The 24,516-nt window shown below is 44.2% G+C and overlaps 2 long non-coding RNA genes across 2 annotated transcripts in view; one reads left to right on the forward strand and one right to left on the reverse strand.

Moving 5' to 3' along the window:
• LOC144324356 (uncharacterized) overlaps positions 1–24,516 on the reverse strand; it is a 49,873-nt gene that overhangs the window by 20,451 nt on the left and 4,906 nt on the right. The window contains exon 2 of the long non-coding RNA XR_013389895.1: positions 17,980–18,068. This is a non-coding gene — a long non-coding RNA (uncharacterized LOC144324356). The remainder of the gene's footprint in view (positions 1–17,979; positions 18,069–24,516) is intronic.
• On the forward strand, positions 11,093–18,232 carry LOC144324358 (uncharacterized). The gene is made up of 2 exons (XR_013389912.1): positions 11,093–12,428; positions 17,926–18,232. It is a non-coding gene; the product is annotated as an uncharacterized LOC144324358 (long non-coding RNA).

Genomic DNA, 24,516 nt, shown 5'->3' on the forward strand with positions numbered 1-24,516 from the left:
TATATCAACTCGGAGAGAATGGACATCTTAATAATATTGAGTGTTCTGATCCAGGGGCACAGTTTATATCTTTATATTTCTCTCATTCTCTCATTTCCGTCATCAGTGCATTCCTTTTTTACTGTACAGGTCTAACATATGTCAACTACATTTTATCCTTAAGTTTTTCATGTTCATTGCTGTGATAGAAATGATACTGCCTCCTGAATTATCACTTACAGTGGTTCCCTGGATGTGCATGTAAAAACAATTTTTAAAATTTTGTTACTGAGACATCTTGCTACCTTGCCAAGGTGAGACATTATTTCATATAAGTTTTTTTGTAGATTCCTTAGAAATTTTTATACGGTTCATCATATTCTCTGTGACTAGAGACAGTTCTACTTCTTCCACTTCTAATCTGTAAGCCTAATTTCTCTAAATAGAATATCCAAAATGCTGTTGAGGAAATTAGTGAGGATGAATATCCTTGCCTTCTATGTGGTCTTATAGTAAGAGCATTCAGTTGTGCACCATTACATATACGATTACTTGTACATTTTTCATCGATGCCCTTTGTATGTCTGAGGATGTTCTGTTCTATATTCCTGGTTTGCTGAAACATCAAACCTCATAAAAGCGAAATTAAAATGGATTAAAGAATTAAATTTAAAATGTAATATTAGAAAACCTTGGAAAGAAAACATAGCAGAAAATCATCAGAATCGAGGGCTTGGTGAAGAGTTATCAGACATGACACCAAACCATGACCAATACAGAAAAATGCATTAGGTTAGATTTAATCAAAATTAAGAACTACCACTCTGCCAAAGACAGAGGATTCAAAAGACAAGCTACGGTCTGGGAGAAAATATTTGCAAATCCTGTATTTGACTGCTGGAGTCCAGCTCCAGCTGGGGTGGGTCTCTCAAAGGAAAGGACGGTGTCGGCAAATAAGGAGACACACACACACACACACACACACACACACACACACAGAGTCAGGGTGCATACATCTCCTCCTGATCATTTCGGAGGGACTTTATTTATATCCTTTTACATTTCTTTGTTTTTCCAGTTTATTTTTTAATAGATAATTACATTTTATCGCAAGCATCTTAGATCACTCTAAAGATTAAGAAACATCTTTTTCATACGAAATGTTTTTCCTTTCAGCTTCTACTGCTATAATTAACACCTTTATGGATTTCTTGAGAAAGCAGTGAATGCGACACAAAAGACAAAGGTGCTAGACAGAGCATGACCTACTCTAGTGGAAAAACAAGTCTATGGTAATATGGTTACATGAAAGGGGTTATTATAGTCAAAGGTTATATGCAGAAATGTTTAACTTTCCTCCATCAGTTCACAATACCTACAACCTGTTTTATCAAAATATTTGTTCCATTGGTTAATTAATTGTCATCTCTTTGTCTTATTCAAAAGACACCATGGAGGTCCAGACCTCTTGATTCTTTCCCACAGAGACACAGAACTAGCTAAAACCTTTTTTCCATTAATCTTAAACCATTTTATTCATATTCAACTTCTTCAATGATAGCTTTAATTGGGCTAGTTTCCGGATTTCTTTTACCTTTAACTGATCAAAAACTCAGCATTACTCATATTAGGGGAATTATAGAGTGAGGGTGGGGGGAGTAGGGCATTGGGTTTTATTCTAAGAAGCATGTTAGAGATTTTTATTATTTTTAGACTTCCATATTTATTTTGTGAAAATTCCCCAATAGGGGGGATCCCTGGGTGGCTCAGCGGTTTGGCGCCTGCCTTTGACCCAGGGCGCAATCCTGGAGTCCCAGGATCGAGTCCTGTGTCGGGCTCCCAGCATGGAGCCTGCTTCTCCCTCTGTCTGTGTCTCTGCCTCTGTGTGTGTGTGTGTGTGTCTATCATGAATAAATAAATAAATAAATCTTAAAAAATTCCCCAATAATATTATAATGATGCTGAAGACGGCCAAAAACAAAGTGAGAGGAATCAGTGGGAGCCGGCTGTGGCTTTTCCCAATTTTTCAGTATTAACCCTCATGCCTGGACTTTGTCAAACAGCATGAGTAGCTTGGTTCGCATCATTTGACAAAGGCCTTATATTTAGAATAAATCAAGAACTCTCAAATACCAACAGTAAGGAATATTTTTTTTTAATTGGGGAGTGGTTTAATGGAGAGTTTCAGTTCTGAAAAAAGTGAGCTTTGGAAGTGGATGGTGGTGGTGGTTCACAACAGTGTGAACGTACTTAATACCACTGAATTGTACATTTCAAAATGGTCCAGGTACTAAATTTTGCATTTTATGTACTTTACCATGATAAAAGTCCTGGGAAAAAATTAGAGAATGGCAAGGCATCTGGCTGGCTCAGTTGGTAGGGTACATGATTCTTTTTTTTTCCTCTAAATTTCTATTTAAATTTTAGTTATCATACAGTGTAATATTAGTTTCAGGAGTAGAATTCAGTGATTTATCACCCATCTAGCCCATCCCCACCCACATCCCTCCATCAACCCTGAGTTTGTTCTCTATTGTTAAGAGTCTCTTATCGTGGGGCACCTGGGTAGCTCAGTGGTTGAGCATCTGCCTTTGGCTCAGGTTGTGATCCTGAGGTCCTGTGATCGAATCCCGCATTGGGCTCCCCATAGGGAGTCTGCTTCTCCCTCTGCCTATGTCTCTGCCTCTGTGTCTCTCATGAAAAAATAAATAAAATCTTAAAAATAAAAAGAGAAATGGAATTTTACATCCACACAAAAACTTGTACATAAGTGTTTGTATGAGCTTTACTGGCAATAGCCAAAGCCAGGGAACATCCACAATGTCTTTTTGCAGGCGGAGAGTTACACACCCATGTGGGCTACCGCTCAGGAATAAAAATTAACAAATTATTGAGACTGAGACATACAACAATTTGAACAGATATCAAGGGCATTTTCTTTTTTTTTATTTTTTATTTTTATTTATTTATGATAGTCACAGAAAGAAAGATAGAGAGGCAGAGACATAGGCAGAGGGAGAAGCAGGCTCCATGCACCGGGAGCCCGATGTGGGATTCGATCCCGGGTCTCCAGGATCGCACCCTGGGTCAAAGGCAGGCGCCAAACCGCTGTGCCACCCAGGGATCCCATCAAGGGCATTTTCTTAATGAAAAAAACCCAATCTCAAAAACTCACAAGTTGTCTTATCCCATTAATGTAGACCACCCCTCTCCAACACACAAGATTTTCATTCATGTGAAATCAGTGGCCAAGCATGGTCAGATTCATGGATTCCAGCCTCCAGCACAAACATACAGACCCCAAATCCCTACGAGCCAAAAGATCTGACTGAGGCTGGTACTGAGACGAATGGGAATTCTTTGGTTAATCAAAAATTTGCTAGATATTGGTATGGAATGATGTAATCAGCAGAAATGGCTGTATTCTTTTCCTGATGCTGCTGTAACAAAGTACCACAAACTTGGTGGCTCTAAACAATAAACATTTATTCTCTTGCAGTATGGAGAGTAGAAGTCTGGAAAAGCCATGCTCTGAGGGCTCGTGGGGAGATCTGCTCCTTACCTTTTTCTTAGCTTCTGGCCTTGCCACATCTTTGTAAACAGATCACTCCCCTTTCTGCCTCTCTTGTCACTGGTCTACTCCTTCTGTGTCTCTCTTTTTTTATATATATAAAGATTTTATTTATTTATTCATGAGAGACAGAGAGAGAGAGGCAGAGACACAGGCAGAGGGAGAAGCAGGCTCCATGCAGGGAGCCTGATGCAGGACTCAATCCCAGGTCTCCAGAATCACACCCTGGGCCAAAGGCAGATGCTAAACCACTGAGCCATCCAGGGATCCCCTGTGTCTCTTTTTATAAGGACACAAGTGATATGGAATCAGGACGCACCCTAATGACCTCATCTGAACAGGTGTACATTTGCAAAGACTATTTCAAAAAAAAAAAAAAGCCACATGCATAGGTACTGGTGGTTTGGAGTTCCACATCTTTTGGGAGGCCACAAACTAACCCATATAGGAGATGGTTGACTTGCCTGTCTACCCCCATTATTTAAGTAAGTGCTTGTATATCCTTGATTGGAATTGTTAAAACTACTTCTCTACTTGACCCTATTTATCAGATTATGGAAAACAATGCTTAAAGACAAAGTGTGTGAAAAGTAAATTGCAGGGGGCACCTGGGTGGCTCAGTCAGTTAAGCATCTGACTCTTGATTTTAGCTCAGGTCATAGTCTCAGGGTTGTGAGATTGAGCTCCCCCCCCCCCCCCTCCGTCGGGCTCTGCACTCAGTTTAAGATTTTTTCCCTCTCCTTCTGCCTCTCGCCCCTGTCCCCACCCCACTCTCTCTCTTAAAAGAAAAAGAAAGTATATTGCAGAATGGAGATATTTCCATTCATGAAATAAAGTTCTTATTCTTTCGGGTAATCAGAGGACCAAACATTAGGACATGAATTTTTACCTAGTCTTTACTACTGAATTTTTGAACTAAGAATTATTATGAAGCCACAATTTCAGCTACTGAGCATTACAAAAGATGAAAAATGCACTGAACTTTCTTTGTATTTATTTAGCTTATAGTAGTTCATGAAATCTATTAATAATGGGAATGTTTCCTCTACTGATTCTTTTTTTTGTATTTTTTTTATTGGAGTTCAATTTGCCAACATATAGCATAACACCCAGTGCTCATCCCGTCAAGTGCCTGTCACCCAGTCATCCCATTCCCTTGCCCACATCCCTTTCTACCACCCCTTGTTCGTTTCCCAGAGTTAGGAGTCTCTCATGCTCTGTCACCCTCACTGATATTTCCCACTCTCTCCTTTCCCCTTTATTCCCTTTCACTATTTTTTATATTCCCCAAATGGATGAGACCATTTATAATGTTTGTCCTTCTCCGATTGACTTACTTCACTCAGCACAATACCCTCCAGTTCCATCCACATTGAAGCAAATGGTGGGTATTTGTCATTTCTAATGGCTGAGTAATATTCCATTGTATACATAGACCACATTTTCTTTATCCATTCATCTTTCGATGGACACCGAGGCTCCATCCACAGTTTGGCTATTGTGGACATTGCTGCTATACACATCGGGGTGCAGGTGTTTCCAGCGTTTCACTGCATCTGTATCTTTGGGGTAAATCCCCAGCAGTGCAATTGCTGGGTCATTCCTCTATTGATCCTTAAGGAAAACCTAAATGACATCTATATAATGGAATTTTTTAAATAATAAATTTATTTTTTATTGGTGTTCAATTTGCCAACATACAGAATAACACCCAGTGCTCATCCCGTCAAGTGCCCCCCTCAGTGCCCATCACCCATTCACCACCACCCCCGCCCTCCTCCCCTTCCACCACCCCTAGTTCATTTCCCAGAGTTAGGAGTCTTTATGTTCTGTCTCCCTTTCTGATATTTCCTACCCATATAATGGAACTAAAATGAGTGTATATTAAATTAGAAAATGCAGAAAATTAAGATTAAAATAATCTTGGGGAACCTGGGTGGCTCAGTTGGTTAAGTGCCTGTCTTTGGCTCAAATTATGATCTTGGGATTTTGGGATTGAGCCTTGTGCCAGACTCCATGCTCAGTGGAGAGTCTGCTTCTCCCTCTCCCCCCTGCTTGTGCTCTCTCCCTCTATCTCAAATAAATAAAATCTCAAAGAAAAAAAGATTAAAATAATCTTTAATAATAATATTTAAAAATATTAAAAAACAATCTTTAATAATTTAATAATCTATTTTAAAAATCTCATTGAGTGTCAGCAGAATATGGAACTCTTGATCTCAGAGGTGTGAGTTCGAGCCTCACGTTGGGCAAGGGGCCTCCTTAAAAATAACAATAGGGGGATCCCTGGGTGGCTCAGCGGTTTGGTGCCTGCCTTTGGCCCAGGGCGTGATCCTGGAGTCCCGGGATCAAGTCCTGCGTCGGGCTCCCGGCATGGAGCCTGCTTATCCCTCTGCCTGTATCTCTGCCTCTCTTCTCTATCATAAATAAATAAATTAAATAAATAAATCTTTTAATAATAATAATAATACTCTTACAACATACAAATAACATCTTTTTAAAGAAAAATACACTTTGTAGATAATTCATTTTCAACTTCAGACCTACACATAGTTTCCAAGTACAGCATGAAAGCCTTCTGATTTTCAAACCAATCAAGAGTGGATTACAGTGTTGCTCCAACATCCACTCCCACAATCCGGTGTGTGATCCTTATGAATACTGGTGTGCTCTTCTACAACCACAGGACACCTCTGAGTAAGGACTCCATACCAACACACGACTGCCTTCTAGTACTCAGAGCTCCTCCGAATTCTGCCAATTGTCCCAGGACCTCCTTTTGCAGTGAGATGTTCCAGGACAGGATCACGTTTTGCACTTAACGGTCACGTTTCATCTTCTTCACTTTTGAATGGTTTTCCCTTGATTTTTATGGCCTGAGATTATAGGCTGGTGACTTTTCTGAACAGGTCTCAGTGGGCTTCGTCTTCTTTCTCCTCACATTTGGGTTCGGATTATCTGTGCATCTTCAACAGGACCTTCACAACATGATCTTGGGTTCTCACTACCTCCAAGCAAGTGGCACACCATCTCGACTTGTCTGGTTAGATGGATGTTTAACACCTCTTCACTTTCCCTAAAGATTGCCTTAAAAACGCACTTCTCCCAGAGCATGTAATTATCTACAGAGATTTTGCCCAAGACTGCAAAGGGACACCACCCTCTCTGCTGTGGTGACCAGACAGCATACTCCAAGGGCTTAGAGCCCCTCCTCCAGGAGCTGCCGAAGGTAAGCCCTGATGGGAAGACAGGCTTTTCTTAGTGACACGCGGTGTCTGAGCAAAACAGGCCAGCTGAGTTCACCCTTCTCTGCACACTTCCCTGCATTCCAGTTGTCAGAAAGAAGCTGCTAAAAATGGCCCATGTTCAAGGAGAGGAGAACTTGACTCTGATTTTTTTTTAAGATTTTATTTATTTATTCATGAGAGGCACAGAGAGAGAGACACACACAGGCAAAGGGAGAAGCAGGCTCCGTGCATGGAGCCCGACATGGGACTCGATCCCAGGTCTCCAGGATCACACCCTGGGCTGAAGTGAACCGCTGGGCCACTGGGGCTGCCCTGACTCTGATTTTTGATGTGATGAATAGAAAAGAATATACGGGCATGTTTAAACCACTCTAAGTCCAAGGTAATCAACACAGGCTGAAATCACCTCCATTTATATTAAATAGGATCTAGAGCTCCCACTTGGAGAGATACAAACCTTCCCTTCCTTCTGCTTTCCTTTCTTCTTGCTCCAACAGTGCATATGATCTATTTCGGTAAATGTTCCATATGTATTTGACAGAAATGTACACTCTGCAATCGCTGGGTGTAGCAGTATTCTAAAAATATTAATTGGGTCAAATTGGTCAATCACATTGTTCCAACTTCTTTGGCCTAACTGATATTTTGGTTTGTTTCATCAATAACTATGCAGATATAAACCTTCCATGATGGAAGGAAGGAAAACCCTCGTGCGTGGGTTTGGGTGGATGAGTGGCACTGTTTCACCATTTGTAAGGACATCAATGAAGTGTTTCGCTATAGCCATTCGAAAAGTGTATTCAGCAGCGCCGATGACCTCACCTCATCCCAGTGTCCAGCATCTTTCCCACGAACCAAGGAATGAGCAATCTTCTCGGTATCAACCTGTTTCCATCTCCTCAAAGAGAATCCTCTGGTCCCAGGCCTCAGGCTTTTCTAACTTAGAACTGGAACCTGCACTTAGGCGTGTTCAGAGGAGGATTTTGACAAAAGCAGCAGTTGCTTGTGGGGCTGTTCATGCACACCACCTGATTCTCACAAGAATGTGGGTGAGTCACAAAACCCACGGGTCCCAAGAGAAGAAAGAAGGGGAGGGATGGCAAAAGGTGCCACCATAGGGGCTTCCCTCTCTCTCGTGGTTGCAACACCAAAGCAGGGCATTTATAGCAAAGGCTTCAGGGCCAGTATGATCCCTGGATTCCTTGCCTCATCTGCTTGGGTAAGTTTCTTGGACTGCTTATATTGGGACTCGAGATGGGGGTGGACTGAGTAAGAGATGTAGGGGAGGTAATGAAGTTGGAAGGGAATACTCAATTTGTATTCACTCACACGTATCAGGCCATGTTAGCGACTTTAGACGGGCTTCCTCCAACAAATGATGTCAATATTTAAAAATTCACATCCCATACCCATGACTATGCTCTGTGCCTACATCTACTTAACATTTTATTTTTAGTAACTCAATATTTCTTATTTAACTGTATTTATCAGAGGATGGAAATTTTCAAGCAATACTTTCAACAACAATCCAGATTCACTTACTAAAAACAGAAGGTTCCTGTAAGTGTATGCAGAAGGAAAAGGTGGGGATTTCTAGCCATGTGTGGTTGCTGTTTAGGTTTCTGAGCTCAGGATGGTTCACTTCTTGTTAGAAGGATGATTAGCAAGACATAGAAGTGCCCATCCCACATTGAGCCTTTATCCTTGATATGATCAAAAGGGCTTAATGTGATTGAAAGTCACTGAAGTAAAGCACAAGATGCTAGGTCACTGCATCCTCAAATCATCCCGCAGAAAATGAACAAGGGGTAGTGGAAGGGGAAGTGGGCAGGGGGTTGGGGTGACTGGGTGATGGGCACTGAGGGGGGCACTTGGCGGGATGAGTACTGGGTGTTAGGCTATATGTTGGCAAATTGAACTCCAATAAAAAAAATTTTTTTAAATCATCCCGCAGAACTATTTCATGCCATGGGAAATACTACTCTGGGCGATGCAAAGCATCATTTGTGATAGGAATTAGGCCCACAGGAATACAAGAGGGCCCTGAGACCAAAAGCTGAGGGTTCCTGCTTGGGACCACACAGAGAAGCAGCATAAAAGTCAACATTCAAACCGAGACCTGTCTGGCTCCAAATGCACTGCTGTTTTTGCCCAGTTATAAAGGGATATGAAGAGGAATGTGTGCACAGGGTCTTCAGAGTATAAATGTCCTCAGAGGTAGTATACAAACATAGGTTGGGGAATCTAAGGAGGTGAAAGAGGAGTGGTTCAAACAAGTGTGGGGAGGAAGTGCATCACAGGATGTCCTTTTGCAGGTGCCATGACACCCTTGGTGTCCACAAGGAGGGTGGGCGTAAGCCCTGCCTTGTGGTGGTCACCATGGCTTACCTCTGTCTTCACCACATTCTTCTGATTCCAATACCCTAGACTATTCCCTAAAGAGCCTGATCCTGGGAAGGTAAAAGGGGTCCACACTGTAAGTCACCCAACTGTGTTTCCAGGAAAGGAGTGAATTCAGTACATGCTTGGAGCTTCCACTCCTGCACATGCTGGTTGATTACATTTGAAATACATCACATGGTGCTGGGGTTGGATTCCCTTATCTGTACAATAAGATTATGACCATCTGCAGGGCCCTCACACTGATTACAGACTGTGTATGCATAGGAAGATTGCTGTTACTTCCGTGGGGGAATGAATCCTTCTATCATCCCTTGTCCTCTCCCTGGCGCAGGTGCTCTCTCTGCTGGAAATCCCTCAGAGAGAACTCTCCATCATCTGTCAGTGAAGAAAGCAGGTCCCTGCTCGCTTCTGCTCTTGGCAGAGCATGAGCTGCTGTTATCAGGCTGTGAGGCACCCACTCTGAGATAAGACTTCTGAGAACATTTCCTCTTATCACTGTGTGGGTGATGTGCAGGGTGGCCATGAGATGCCAGTGTGATAAGAAGCCATGTGGGCATGTCTGTATCCAACCAACATATTCTTCCAACAGGTAGAGTGAAGCCCTCAAGCCTCAGAGGGATACCCCACGCGGGAGGCAGGCAGAGAGTCCCACCAGCAGTGTCTGCGGGGTTGAGTGAGGGTGGGTGTTGAGGAGGTAGGAACCAAAGAGATATGAACGTTTCAGAACGCCGCATGGTCCTCGGTTGAGAGATGGCAGGTCAAGGGCCCTGAGTTCCAGTGGGAATCCCGTAGGATCTGCTTCATGATGCTGACAAACTTTTCTTAACTGAGATGAACTGGACTCTCACTCCCCCATCCCTTCTCTTCCCTGATCCTCCACCAGCTCTGGGCAAAGAGCAGCCTGTTCTCACCACCCTAACTGCTCACTTTGCTCCCTGTGTGCTGTGGGTCCTCCACCTTTATGCAGAGTTACAGCAACAGCTGAAGCGGCATATATCCTGCCCATCCAGTGTGGTCATTACAGCAGGGAATGGTCTGTCCTGGGGGCTCCACCTCTCTGCAGGGACTGGACAGGAGATACAAGGGTCTAGGCCTCAGGGCTTTGATGCACAGAGACAAGGTCTGTCCAATCGGGGGTCTTTCTTCTTGTTGAACATCTGTTTTGTCCATGCATTGCTTTCCTGAGTTCACGGAGTTACCAACACATGTTCTCTTGAATCCTGAGGAGCTTCCTTAAAATAATTACTTTAAAGTCTTTCTCAGATAGCTTACCATTCTCTGTTTGGAGTCCACTCCCAGAAAATTACTGTGTTCCCTGGTGAGGTCATTTGCTTGCTTTTTCATGCTTCCAGTGGCGCTGCATCGATATCTGCACGTTTGGCAGAATGGTCACCTCTTCCAGCTCTTCTGGTCTGGCTTTGGTAGGGAGGCTTTCCCCCTCAGGCAGCTGCAGTAGTGACTGAGGAGTGGACATGTATGGGTCTCCCATGGGAGTGGGGTCTGGGTCTTGCAGACCAGCCTCAGTAGCTCCAGCTGGGGAGGAGACACAGCAGTGGCACAAGGATGACAGGATGCAGCAGCAGTGGCACACTCTGGGGATGGCCGGCTTGATTCCCAACTCCAGACCCACGGGGAGGAGCACCCAGAGCTGCAGGCATCACCTGGTAACAGTGTGAGCAATTCAGGACCCAGAGGACAGGATGAGTGAGCAAACCTCAACTTTGTACTGAAGGGCCGGGCGCAGAGCAGCGGTGTCCCTGGTCAGGCACCGTGGTGTCCCAGTCACAGAGACTGGGCACAGCAGCAACCGGGGCTCCTGGGAGCAGGTCCCACTGCAGTGACAGTTCCAGCCCCAGGGAGCCCCAGTGGCCAGGACTGTGGGCCACTGTCAGCTAGGAGCAGTGTCGGGTGAATACTATGGGGTTCTTGGAAGCAAAGCCTGTACAGGCTCCCAGGGTGAGGCTTGCTGGGGTTCTCCTGCTTTTCCTTACCCGTGGGGTGCAACCCCTCTGAGGGGATCCCCCCTGGTCCCAAGCTGCTTTGGACTCGGGGATGCAGTGCAGCAGGTCAAAGGCTGCCCTTGCTTCTCTACTTCTGCCTGGTTTTTGAGCTCTTAGCATTTCTGCCGCTTCTTCGCTGCAGTCCAGAGACTTCACAGAGCTATTTCCATCCATCTGTAGCTGTCTTTTTATTGTACTGGGTTTCGTGGGGGCCCTCTTGCTGATGTCACCATCAGCTCTGGGAGTTCCCACAGTCCCCCCGGGGAGCCCAACGTGTAGCCAGTGTTGGAGTATCCTACAAACATAGCGTTCCAAAAAAAGATTACGATTTAGTAGAGGACCCAGCATCAGTAAGATTCATAAATGGAGTCAGTGTCTATCTGGAACGCCCTGTCATTGTCTGGTCCTTGAGGTTTAAGATATGACTTAAACAGCCCTAAGAGTCTGCATTTTTTACTGTCCTGATAAACGCTGAGCTGTGCTTACACTGGGCATCTCGTCAGCCAGTCAGTGTGCATTCGTTGAGGTCCCAGTACCTTCAGGACCTGCGTGGACGCTGGGGATGCTGAGGTGAAGGACACAGAGTCCCTGGCTTCCACCTGCTTAGAGCTGACATCCTGTGTCTCCAGTGCCATGAGATGCAGACTTTTACAAACTCTCAGCTTTTATGACCAAATCATTTCTGTCTTAATTCATGCCACCCAGGGCATCAAAAAACCTTCATTATGGGGGTTACTCTTATCGCAGAGGAGAGACGTCTGGGGGCTCCCAAATCCGCTCAGGGTCTAGACATCATCAGGAGTTAAGCCGGCAGCACTGCCCAGTGCAGGCTCACCAATCTCCTGCGTGGTCCTGCCTTCTTCCCTGGGGGATGGGGAATTAAGGAAATAGAACACGGACTCAAGTAGCAAATGCCAAGAATAAGGGTGGTTTGGATAGAAGATGAAAACAGAAGGGTTTCTATGGAACCAGGGCAGATCTTGGGGCCGTGTGACGAGTGAGCCGAGCAAGAGACCTTCTGGAAGAAACGTCGCAGTCGCTGAGAGCACAGCTGCAGCCACAGGCCAGTGTGAGGAAATGAGAACCCAGGTGCATGACCTCCAGGGTCCTTTCTCAGCAGCAGCCCTGGGGAGGCCCCTCAGGACGGGGCTCCAGGTGGGTGCTCGTGTCTCATGGACGGTTCTCTCACGGGGCTGTGTGCTGGGCGAGGAAGCAAGATGACCGATGGTAAGTGTTGCTTGGTGATATCCTCTTTGCCCTCATTCTGCAGCATCGATGCTGCTTCTCCAGGTCTCATCAAGGGGCAGAGGCTTTGTCCTCTTTTTTTTTTTTTTTTTAATTTAGTTATTTGAGAGAGAGCACAAGCGAGGGGGTAGGGACAGAGGGAGAAGCAGACTCCTCACTGAGCAGGAGGCCCGATGAAGGGCTCGATCCCAGCACCCTGAGATCATGACCTGAGACAAAAGCAGATGCTTCACTGAGCCACCCAGGTGCCCCATTTTTTTTAAAGATATAATTGTCATATAACATCATATTAGTTTCAGGTGCACAACATGATTCAAGATTTGTAGATATTGGGAAATGATCACCACAATAAATGTACTTAACACCCATTACCACACAGCTGACAATTTTTTGGTCATTTTTTTTCTTGTTACAAGAACTTTTAAGATCTATTAGCAACTTCCAAATAAGCACCACAGTATTAAGTACAGTCCCCCTGCTGCACAGGACTAACTTTATAACTGGAGATTTGTACTTTTTGTACTTTTTGACCCCTTCACCCATTTTATTCTGGCAACCATCCATTTTCTGTATCTACGATTTCTTTCCCCTCCCTTTTTTAGATTCCACATATAAATGACATCTCACAGTATTTGTCTTCCCCTGTTTGACTCATCTCACTTAGCATAATATCTCCAGATCCATCCATGTTGACACAAGTGGCAATATTTCCTTCTTTTCTGTGGGTGAATAATATTCCATTATATAGACCCACACACCAAATTTTCTTTATACATTCACTCATCAGTGGACACATAGATTGCTTGAGTCTTGGCTGTTGTAAATAATGCTGCAGAGAACATGGGGGCACATATAACTTTATGAGATAGTGTTTTTACTTCATTCAGGTATATTCCCAGAAGTAGGATCACTGGATCACAAGGCAGTTCTATCTTTTGCTTTTGGAGGAACCACCATACTGTTCTCCACGGTGTCTGTACCTACTTGCATTCCCACCAATAGCCCACAGGGATCTCTGTTCTTCCCATCCTCATCAACACCTGCTGTCTGTCTCTTGTTTTCTGGCCAAGCGCCGTTCTGACAATTACAACATGAGCTCTTCTCCAAGGGCTCTCCGAGAACTGACAAGCTCATCAAATCCAGCCCTGGGCTCTTCTTCTTTCCAGGGATGCTTCGCAAACCCTTCCTCAGCGCCTCATCCAGCTTTTTGGCACTTGCCAAGATTAATGTGACCCTGAGATACTGGACTCCTGTCAGGAACATAGAGTTTACTCTCAGCAAGGGGTGAATCCAACTACCCTGGATGTCCATGGATCATTTGAGTAGAATGGCTGAAGTCCGCCTGGTCAACCTGAGTCAGCAAGACTCTGGGAAATACAGCTGCAAATACTGCCAGACAGAGGCCCCCCCACCAGTGTTCCCCAGCCAGTGACATCCTTTGTGTTTACAGGTGAGAAGGAAGTGTCCCAGAAAGAGTCTGGCTTGATCTATCTGCCCCTCCTGCATAAGAGGCTCAAGAGGGACTCAGAAGGGAGGACATTAGGTTGTCTCCTCTCCCACATAGGGGCTCAACAATGGCAGGAGCAGTCTGAGGGCACTAGTCTTATCAGGAATGAATGAAAGGGAAATCCTGATCCCTCGACAAGACTTTGCTCACAAAGTTGGGCAAAGGTGGGCCTGGTACCCCCTGGGTTCACGCGCCCCGAGAAAAGACTTTCGAAGACACCAGGGATGAAGGGCACCCTGAGCTTTTCCCCATGATGTCTGACCCTCTTTCTCTTCCAGGAAGCTTACCTAAACCTTCCTTCCTGGCTCAGATGAGGCTTACGGTGAGACCAGGAGACAATGTGACTCTGCAGTACCAGAAGACAGACCTCATGGTTGCATTTATCGTGTTTGCTCTATTGAAGCAGGGAATTCCTGAACCTGTAGATGTCCAGAGATCATTAGGGGATGTGATTCACTTCACCTTCTGGACTGTGAAAGTCAGGGACAATGGCAGTTACAGATGTGTATACTACCAAATCAATGCTCCTTTCTGGGCCTCACACCCACAGCTTAGACCTGTGGGTGACAGGTAACAACTGAGACGATTTTAGAATAAAATAACCCCAACCCCCTTGCATGCCTTGCAGCCTCGCCAGAGTTCATTCCACTTACACATAGACACATACACACATACACACATATTTGTACAGAAGCAAACCCAGTCAGATAGTGTAGCTAAGGTCACTTCAAACAGTTACTTGCTAGATCATTGAAGAGCAAGAAAAAGAGAAGCGCTTATCTTTACCTTTATTTATTCCTTCTGTGATGCTCTGCCTTTCTCCACGCAGATCCGAGGTCCTGATATGTGTCACCTTCCCTCTTGCACATTTCTTGCAAGGCAGGTGCACTGGCAACAAATTCCCTCGGCTTTTGTCTGTCTGAAAAAGTCTTTACTTATTAGCTTTTGAAGGATAATTTTTCGGGGTGTCAGGTCGGTGGCTTTCTTCTCTTAATGCTTTAACATCTCGCTCACTCTCTTCCTGCCCACGTGGTTTCCAAGAAGTCGGATAGGATTCCTACTGGTGCTCCTCTACAGGTGAGGTGCTCTCTCCTCTGGCTTCCTTCAGGATTTTCTGAATCTTTGACTTTTTAGTTTGAAAATGACACGCATAGGGGTAGTTTTTGTCTTGTTTCTGATGTTTATCCTGCTTGCTCTTCTCGGAGTTTCCTGGATCTGTGGTTTTATGTCTGATGTTCATTTGGAGAAAAATCTCAGTTGTTATTTCTTAAATTTCTTTTGTTTCTCTCTCTCTCCTGTTAATCCCATTACACACAGGTTACACCTCTGTCCCCAACCCTTGGATACCCTGTTCTGTGTTCTTCCAGTCTTGTTTTCTGTTTGCTATATGGTTTTGGAGGCTTCCGTGGACAAATCCTCAGGCACAGCGGCTCTCCCCTCGGCATGTCCAGGCCACCAACAAGCCCATTGAAGGGCATTCTTCATTTCTGCCACAGTGTTTTCAGTCTCTAGAGCTTCTTCTTGAGTCATTTGTAGGATTTCCACCTTCCTGCTTACATTGCCATCTGTTCTTGCTCACTGCAAGAGCCTCAGCATGTGAATCACAGTTGTTTTAAATTCCTGAGCTGATTGTTCCAACATTTCTGCCATCTCTACATTTGATTTTGCTGCTGTTGTCTCTTCAAACTCGTGGTTTTTGTTGTTGTTTTTTGCTTTTTGGGTTTTTCTGGCTTTTGGCACACCCAGTACTTTGTGCTTGATGACCAGCCACGATGTGCTGGGCAAAGGAATGGCCTGTAGTGACTTGGTAGTGAAGGGGTGGAAGCCTCCTATGGTCCCAGGATTAGGGCTCCAGCTTGCGGGGAGCCTGTGCCCTCAGGGTGTGACCCTCACAGGGTTTCTCAGCCCCCCTGCCATGGTGGGAAGGGTGGTCAGAGCTGGCTAGGGTTGGGTGTTTCTCTTTCTATAGGTCAGTTAGGCTCTGAAAAAACCCCAGCAGGTCAGGCTGAGTTAACTAGTTTCCTCTGGCCTTGTTAAGAAGAACACAGCGCTCTGGTATATTTCCTTTCCTCTTCCCCTGCCAGAAGCAGGAGGGGATTTTTCTTGGCTATTCACAAGGAGATCCTGGAAGTGAAACTCTCAGACCCCATGACCAGGCACCCATTATCAGCTCCCCAGAGTTTCTAGCTCTCAGACTTGTCCAAACCCCACATGCCCACCCAGCACCAATTCCCATGGAGGTTTTGGCTTGCGGGTTTCTACTCCGGGGAGCTGTGATTCTCTGTATTCATGGGTTGGCCTCTCCAGTTCGGGGGATAGAGGGCTGCTCTGTGACCTCATTTCCATCTCAAATCTAACAAGAATTACAGGACTTTTATTCACTGTTATTGTAGATCGGGGACTTCCCGATCTTCTCACACACCCCATCGGAAACCAGAAGCCAAGAACTTTGTCATTTTGATCTGGGGAAATCTTTGTAGCAGGGACCTGGCCTTACACAGGGACCAGGGACTCCAGCATCAGAGTGCTCGCCGATGTGTCCTACTCTCTCTCTACAGAGTTGCCGTTCTCGATGTCACAGTGACAGAACTGAGGCCCTGGGAGCTGGCAAGAGCAGAGAATCACATCAGAAGGAACGCTTGTGCACAAACTGGGAAGCAGAACAGTGGCTTTCTCCCCCACGTGACCTAACCTGTGACTAGCAGCGATCTCTGTCTTTGGGGGTTTTAAGATTTCCCCTCCCTCCCCATCCATTCTCCTCTTCGCATTATTTCTTCTTTGTCCTGACGCATCACACGTGTAGGTTTCTCCCTGGCCCTCACTAATGTGCATTTATATTTTGTCAACTGATTAGGAATTTTTTTAAAATTTTATTTATTTATTCATGAGCGACAGAGAGAGAGAGAGGCAAAGACACAGGCAGAGAGAGAAGCAGGCTCCCTGCAGGGAGCCCGACATGGGACTCGATCTGGGGTCTCTAGGATCACACCCTGGGCTGCAGGCGGCGCTAAACTGCTGCGCCACCAGGGCTGTCCTGATTAGGAATTTTAAGAAACCGTCGCCCCAGAGACAATGGGACACAGTGTAATCTGCGTCCAGGTGCTTCTGTGTCTGTTTTCTGATTACTGAGCTTGGGAGTTTCGGCTATCCACTGACTGGGAGACACAAGCAGGCCTTGACTTCCTGACAGTCAGACTAGGAGGAGTGAGGGTGCTCTGTGGCCAGCGCTGAGCACTTGTCTCTTGCAGGTTCCTCAGATATGGCACCAGGAAATCACACCAAGGTTGACCTCATCTGACTGGGTCTGGCAGCCCCGTTTCTGGTTATTATGGTGGGTGTCCTGCCTAAAACCTGGCAAGCCACAACGAGTCTCTAAGTGGAACCAAGTAAAACAACCAAACTCATCTCTTTTTCATGGGCTGTCCTAGTATGGAGGCACTGTAAATACCAAACTTTCTTTCTGGGGACCTCCAGTGTTTCTTTTCTTTCCTTTTTTTATTTTTAAGATTCATTTATTTATTCATGAGAGACACAGAGAAAGAGGCAGAGACACAGGCAGAGGGAGAAGCAAGCTCCCTGCAGAGAGCCTGAGGTGGGACTCATCCCAGGACCCTGAGGTCACGACCTGAGCCAAAGGCAGACACACAACCACTGAGGCACCAAGTGCCCCACCTCCTATGTTTCTCAACAGTGGCTTGACTGGAATTTCCAGTGGGATATTTCTTTATCATGTAGGACTGTCTGGTTCATTACAAGAACATTCAGCATCTCCTTCATCTCTCACTAAGTCAGCTGAAGCCCCAATCATCATGTAAACAAACTAACACTTCCACACTCTCTCAAACACTCCTAGATATGGAGAAGGAGAAGCGGGTAGACTTCCCCTGATGAAGAACCTATGTTTGGAGACCAGGAGAAATAACCTTTTCTTCCTCCCTCCTCTGACCTTTCTCTATCCGTCTCCACCTACAGGTCTCACGGTTGCTGAGGGGAATGACGGGTGTTGAAGACACTGAACCCACTGACCTGGAATGGTTTCCAGTGGAATGTGCGTTCTCACCTCTGTTGAGAACCACTCAGGACAAGATGATGGTTTCCTCTTCTGTACTCCTCACCTGGGGCAGAGGACAGGATAGGGCATAAAAATTTATCCAACAAATTATTACTTTATGCAATGCTGAACAATCTGTATTTTGTTACACCGATATAACATGTCACTTGGGTCATACCCCGAATTTCCATAAATGTATGAATTTCCATAAATGTATGTATGAATGTACCTGTTTCTTGTAGTTATTTGGTGTGTCTTGATTTGGTATTTTTCTGATAGGCTAATGATGCTGAGCACCTTCTCATGTGCTATTGGTCTTTTTGAGATTTTTTATCAAAACACAATCAGAGAAGCGTGTTTTATTAGTTTTAGGCACACAACATATTGATTCAATGATTCTGTCCATTACTGGATACACACCATGATACACAGTCACCATCTGTCACTATACAACATTTATTTTAATTCCTGATAAAGTATCTGATTAAATATTTGCCTGCTTTTAATTGGATTGTGTATCTTTTTAATAATGAACTGTAAGAATATATACATATTCTGGACACAAGTCTGTTAACAAATATCTCCTTTACAGGTATTTTTCTTACAGTCTGTGACTTTTATTTTTAAACCTTTCTTAAAGAGCAAAAGTTGTAAACTTTGCTTAAGTTAACCAAATATGTTTTTTTCTTTTTTTTTCTTTTTTAAAAGATTTTATTTATTTATTCATGAGAGACACAGAGAGGCAGAGACACAGGCAGAGGGAGAAGCGGGCTCCATGCAGGGAGCCCAATGCAGGACTCAATCTCAGGAGCCACCCAGGAGTCCCTGAATTATTTTTTTCTTTTACAGATCAAACTTTTGTGTCCTAAGGAATCTGCTTTACCCAAGGTCACAAAGATCTTTTCTCTGCATTTTCTTATATAACTATTATAGTTTTAGATTTTACATTTAGGTCTTAATCTACTTCAACGTAATCATGGTCAGGGTTCATGTTGTGGGAGGTTGAGGGAGAGAGAGCATGTGGGCATGTGAGAGAGGGAGGGGCACAGGAGAAGCAGAGAGAATCTTAAGCAAGCTTCATGCCCAACATGAAGCCCAACATGGAGGCTCCATCTCACGACCCTGAGATCATGACCTAAGCTGAAATCAAGAGTCAGACAACTAATTGAGCCACCCAGGCTCAGCCACCAGCCACCCATTGTTCATTTTTAACAATAGACAGATACCCAATTGTTCCAGTGCCATATCTCGAAAAAATTATTCTTTCCCTCATTGAAATATCTTAGCATTTTTTAAAGAAAATCAATCAATTAAGGGGCACCTGAGGCTCAGTTGGTTAAGCATCTGACTCTCACTTTTGGCTCAGGTCACGATCTCAGGGTCGTAGGATTGAGCCCTGCAGCAGGCTCTGCGTTCAGCAAGGAGTTTGCTTGAGATTTGAGATTCTTTCCCTCTCCCTCTGCTCCTCCCTCTGTTCTCTTTCTCTCTAAAAAAAAAATATATATTCTTTAAAAATAAAATAAAAAACTATCAACTTAGCATAGGCTAACAGGTGATTTTTGGACTCTACGCTATTTCACTGACCTGTCTATCCTTTCATCTACAGCATGCTGTATTGACTGTAATTTTTTATTTTTCTTTTTTTCCATTTTATAAACTTGAAACTGTGTTTTAAGATTTTATTTCTTTGAGTAACCTCTGTGCCCAATGTGGGGCTGGAACCCAAGATCAAGAGTCACATTCTCCACTGACTGAGCCAGCTAGGCGCCCCCAGTGCAGATCTTCCACCCATGAGTAGGAAATCTCAGTTTTCTGTTTTTCTGAGAAGATACCTTGCCCTCCTTTTTGAACGATGTATCAGAAAGATATCTCTCCTTTGCTGTCTTACCTGCGGCTCCCTTACAGTGTTTTCAATAAATATGTATCGAAAGAAAGAAAGAAAGAAAGAAAGAAAGAAAGAAAGAAAGAAAGAAAGAAAGAGGAGAAGTGGCTACACTGCTTTCAGGTAAAGTATCTTTTGGTATCAGAGCAAGGAAAATAACCAAGGACATTACATAATGATAAAAGGTCAATCCACCAAGAAGATAGAGCAATCCTCAGTGTGGATATGCCAAACAACAGAGTTTCAAAATACCTGAAGAAAGAAAAAAAGAACTTCAGGAGGAATTCAACAAATCCACAATTGTATTTGGGGACTTCAACATACTTCTCTCCATACTGGATAGAACTACCAGGCAGAGAAGGCGCAAACATATGAGAACTGAATGACACTATCCACCAATAGGCTGACTGATATCATGTAGAACACCTGCTACAGCACTCGGATGCACTTTCTTTTCAAGTGCCCTGAGGTCCTCCCCAAGATGGACTGTACCCTGAGTCACAAAACAGACACAACATTGGGGATGTTCTCGGACTGCCATGGAATCAAACCAGAAATCAGTAACAGGAAGCAACAAGAAAAGTTCAAAACATGCATACTAAACCAACATAGTTCTATATAATCCATGGGTCAAGGGGGAGGGTGTCTCAAAAAAATCTTTAAAATGCAATGAAAAGAATTAAAATAAACATACAACATAAAACAATGGGATACAGAGAAATCAGTGCTGAACATTCACTGCTCGTGTTAAAAAGGATGGTCTAAGCTCACACCTTAAGAAAAAAATCTAAAACAAAAATGGAAGAAAAATTATAAACATAGAAGCATAATAAGTCAAAAAAAGAAGCATAAGTCAATAGAGTTGGAAAAAATAGCAAAAATCAGTGAAACTAAAAACTGATTCTTTGAAAAGATCAAGAGAATTGACAAACCTCTAGCAATACAAAGGAAGGTAAACAGAAAGAAGACACAAACTGACAATACTCAGCATGAAACAGAGACTATCACTACAAATCCTGCAGCCATGCAATGGGTAACAAGGGAATACAAAAAGTGGACTATTTCCTTGAAGCCCACCACCAAGATTCATCCAGTATGAAACAACCTGACTAGTTCTGTAACTCTATCTAAAAATTGAATTTGTAGTTTTAAAACATTCTAAAAAAGAAATCCTCAGTGGGACGCCTGGGTAGCTCAGCAGTTGAGCATCCACCTTCAGCTCGGAACGTGGTCCTGAAGTTTTGGGATCAAGTCCTGTGTCGGGCTCCCTGCATGGAACCTGCTCCTCCTCCCTCTGCCTATGTCTCTGTCTCTCATGAATAAAAATAAAATCTTTTGGAAAAAAAGAAAATAAAAGAAAAATCCTCGGCGCCAGAATTGTCAGTTCTGAATACTAGAATTCTGAACTATTTTTAATTCCACGGGAGCCAGTGAGGAGCCAAGAATAAGAACACTTGAGTTGGAATATCTTCCTTCTATGGACTGAATACTTGTGTTCCCCAAAAGTTTGCATCCCTAATGTGATGGTGTTCAAAGGTGCAGCCTTTGGAAGATAACTAGGTCATAAGGGATTAAGTCTTCATGAAAGGGATTAGCCTCTTCTTATAAAATACACAAGAAAGATGATCTCTCTTCACAATGTGAGGATCCAGGGGAAAAGGCAGCAGTCTGTAAACCGGGAAAAATGCCCTCGCTTAGAATCCATAGTACCCTGATCTGAGATTTCCGGCCTCCAGAACTGTGGGAAATAAAAACACTTGCTGGTTGAGCCACCCAGTCTATGGTGTTCTGTTAGAGCAGCTTGAGCTAACGACGACACCTCCAAATTCACCAGCAACTGGTTCTGGGGAGGAATGCCTTCCCTCTTCTGGTATATCCACTTGATTTTTGAGGTTTGTTTTACAACCTCGTCCTGTTTGGAGTATCAGGGAATGAAAAGAGACGATGGCAAAAATTGGTTCAAAAACTTTCAATGCTAGAGCTAAGGCTGTCACATGTAGGTCTCTGCAATGAAAAGGTTTTCTCCATCTCCGAGCCAGCTCTTATCCCATCAGGTGACTGTGAGTGACCACGGTGTGATGCTGGAAGTGGCGTTCACTGGGTGGGAAGAAGACGGTGAGTTATGGTGAGTTTGCATTTTTTCACATCCTTGAAAAAAATCTTTGTGAGTCGTGCTTACACTGGGCATCTTGTCAGTGAGCCACTGTGCATTTGTTGAGGCACTACCATGTGCCAGGACCTGTGTACACAGAGGGATGCCCAGGTGCTTTTGGGGCGAGTGACATCTGGTCTCCCGTGGCATGAAGTACATGCACTGTTATAAACTTGTTTGAGATCTTATACCAGAGTGATATTAGCATCATGGTGACAAGTGTCATTCCTTTTCTTATCGCCTTTCAAACACAACAAATCCACGCCTGTACCTGAACAAAAACACCTCTGCACAGCCCCACAGGACACCAGGGAGCCATCCTTCTGTGTATGGAAGGTAGGTGGCTGGGACCCGCAGGCGGCTACAGCACTACAGGGTTGACGGTGGAGGTGGGGGACAGTGTAAGGCGGGTACGAAAGTCTGCATGCCTGACTGCAGCTGGGGGACGCCCCCTTCCCCCGCTCTTCAGCACCACCCCTATTTTGGGGGAAGAGAACTCCAAGACGGAACAGGCAGAGCTGAAGGAACAATCTCCCTGTCTGCCCAGGAGCAGCTCTGGGACCCCCCCCCCCCCATTCAAGGACACCCTCCAGCAGAGATAGACCCGAAGCAGCAGTGCTAAGCGCATAGCTCCCCACCACCACCACCCGGCCCCACTTTCTCCCCCAACGTGCATAATCGAATTTACGTGGGAGGCTTGGCGAGCTGGGAGACATCGCGAGCAAGAGAAACCAAGATTGTGCCCTAGCGCCACCTTCTGGAAAATAAAAGAAAAGCTCCTACTGACTCACCTGTTGAACCAACAGATTAGAATCAAAGTGAACAGAACTTAACCTAAATCAGTAGGCACTCGCTACTTCAAGTGCCGGGGCACGGATACTTCTCATCAAACACTATGAAAAATCACACAACAGTATGGCATCATAAAAATCAAATAGCAACTTTCCAGCAACCAACCAAACTCAAAGACACAATATTGAGATCTGATAAAGAATTTAAAAGAGTTGGGGCAGGGGGCCTGGCTGGCTGGGTGGGTTAAGTGTCCAACTCTCTGTTTCAGCTCTGGTCATGATCTCAGGGTCTTGAGAAGGAGCCCTGCATCCAGCTCCATTCTGGGCATGGAGCCTGGTTAAAATTCTCTCTCTCCCTCTGCCCCTTTCCTTCCCAACCCCACCACCCCACCTGCCCACTTACTCACTCTCTCTCTCTCTCTCTCTCCCCCCTAAACAAACAAACAAAATGCTGGGGCACCTGGCTGGCTCAGTAGATTAAGTATGCAACTCTTGATCTTGGGGTTGTGTGTTCGAGCCCCAAGTTGGACGTGTAGTCAACTTAGAAATAAAATCTTAAAAAAAAAAAAAGAATTCAAAAGAATTGCTATGAAGAAATTCAATGAACTACAAGAAAACTCAGAAAGTCAATACCACGGTCTCAGGAATAAAATTAATGAATAGGAGTATCTTACCAAAGAGACTGAAATTCTAAAAAAAGGCAAAATGGAAATTCTGGAGCTGAAGAACTCAATAAATAAGATGGAAAACACATTAGAAAGCACTGGAATAGAGCAGATCACCTAGGAAAAAGAACAGGGGAACCTGAATAAAGGGATCTAGAAATGATTCAGGTGGAAAATGAGAGGGAACTAAGATTTTTAAAGCAAATAAACCCTACAAGAGGGGCACCTAGCTGGCTCAGTTGGTGGAGTGTGCAACTCTTGATCTTGGAGATTGTGGGTTTGAGCCCCACGTTGGGTGTAGAAATTACTTAAAAAAAAATAAAATCTTAAAAAAAAAAAAAAGAAACCCTACAAGAATGACCAGACTCCATTTGAGGAAAGAGCACACGATTAACGAGTATATCAGAAGGAGAATAGAGGGAAAGGGGAGTACAGAGTGTATTTAAAGAAACAAAAGCAATAAAAAAAAAAGAAGAAACAAAAGCTAAGACCTCCCCAAACCCCGGGAAGAAACTAGACATAAACGTCCACAAAGCTAACAGAACACCTTATCTCAAGGCAAAAAGACCTTCTCCAAGACACACTACAACAATGTGCCAAAAGACGGTAATAAAGACAGAACTGTAAAGGCAGCCAGGAGGGGAAAGGTAGTAACCTATAAAGGAACCTCCCTGAGGTTATAAGCAGATTTCTTAAAGAAAGTCTATAGGTCAGGAGAGAGTAGAATGACACATTCAAAATATCGAGAGACAAAAACTGCCAGCCAAGACGACTCGTCAGATATGAAGGAGAGTAAAGACTTTCTCAGGCAAACAAAAACTGAGGGAGTTGTTGCCACTAGATGTGCCTTACAAGAAATGCTGAAGGGAGTTCTTCAAGCTGCACCACAAAGACATAAATACACAAAATTCTGATTAAGGTGGTAAACAGTCAGCATTAGAAAAGTATAGCTTTTTCAGAATAGTATATTTAAAATTTACATATAGCATGAAGGTTACAAAAAAAGAGCATTAAAAATAATA

The sequence above is a fragment of the Canis aureus genome, chromosome 1 (genome assembly GCF_053574225.1).
Source record: "Canis aureus isolate CA01 chromosome 1, VMU_Caureus_v.1.0, whole genome shotgun sequence".
In the NCBI taxonomy this organism is placed as follows: Eukaryota; Metazoa; Chordata; class Mammalia; order Carnivora; family Canidae; genus Canis; species Canis aureus.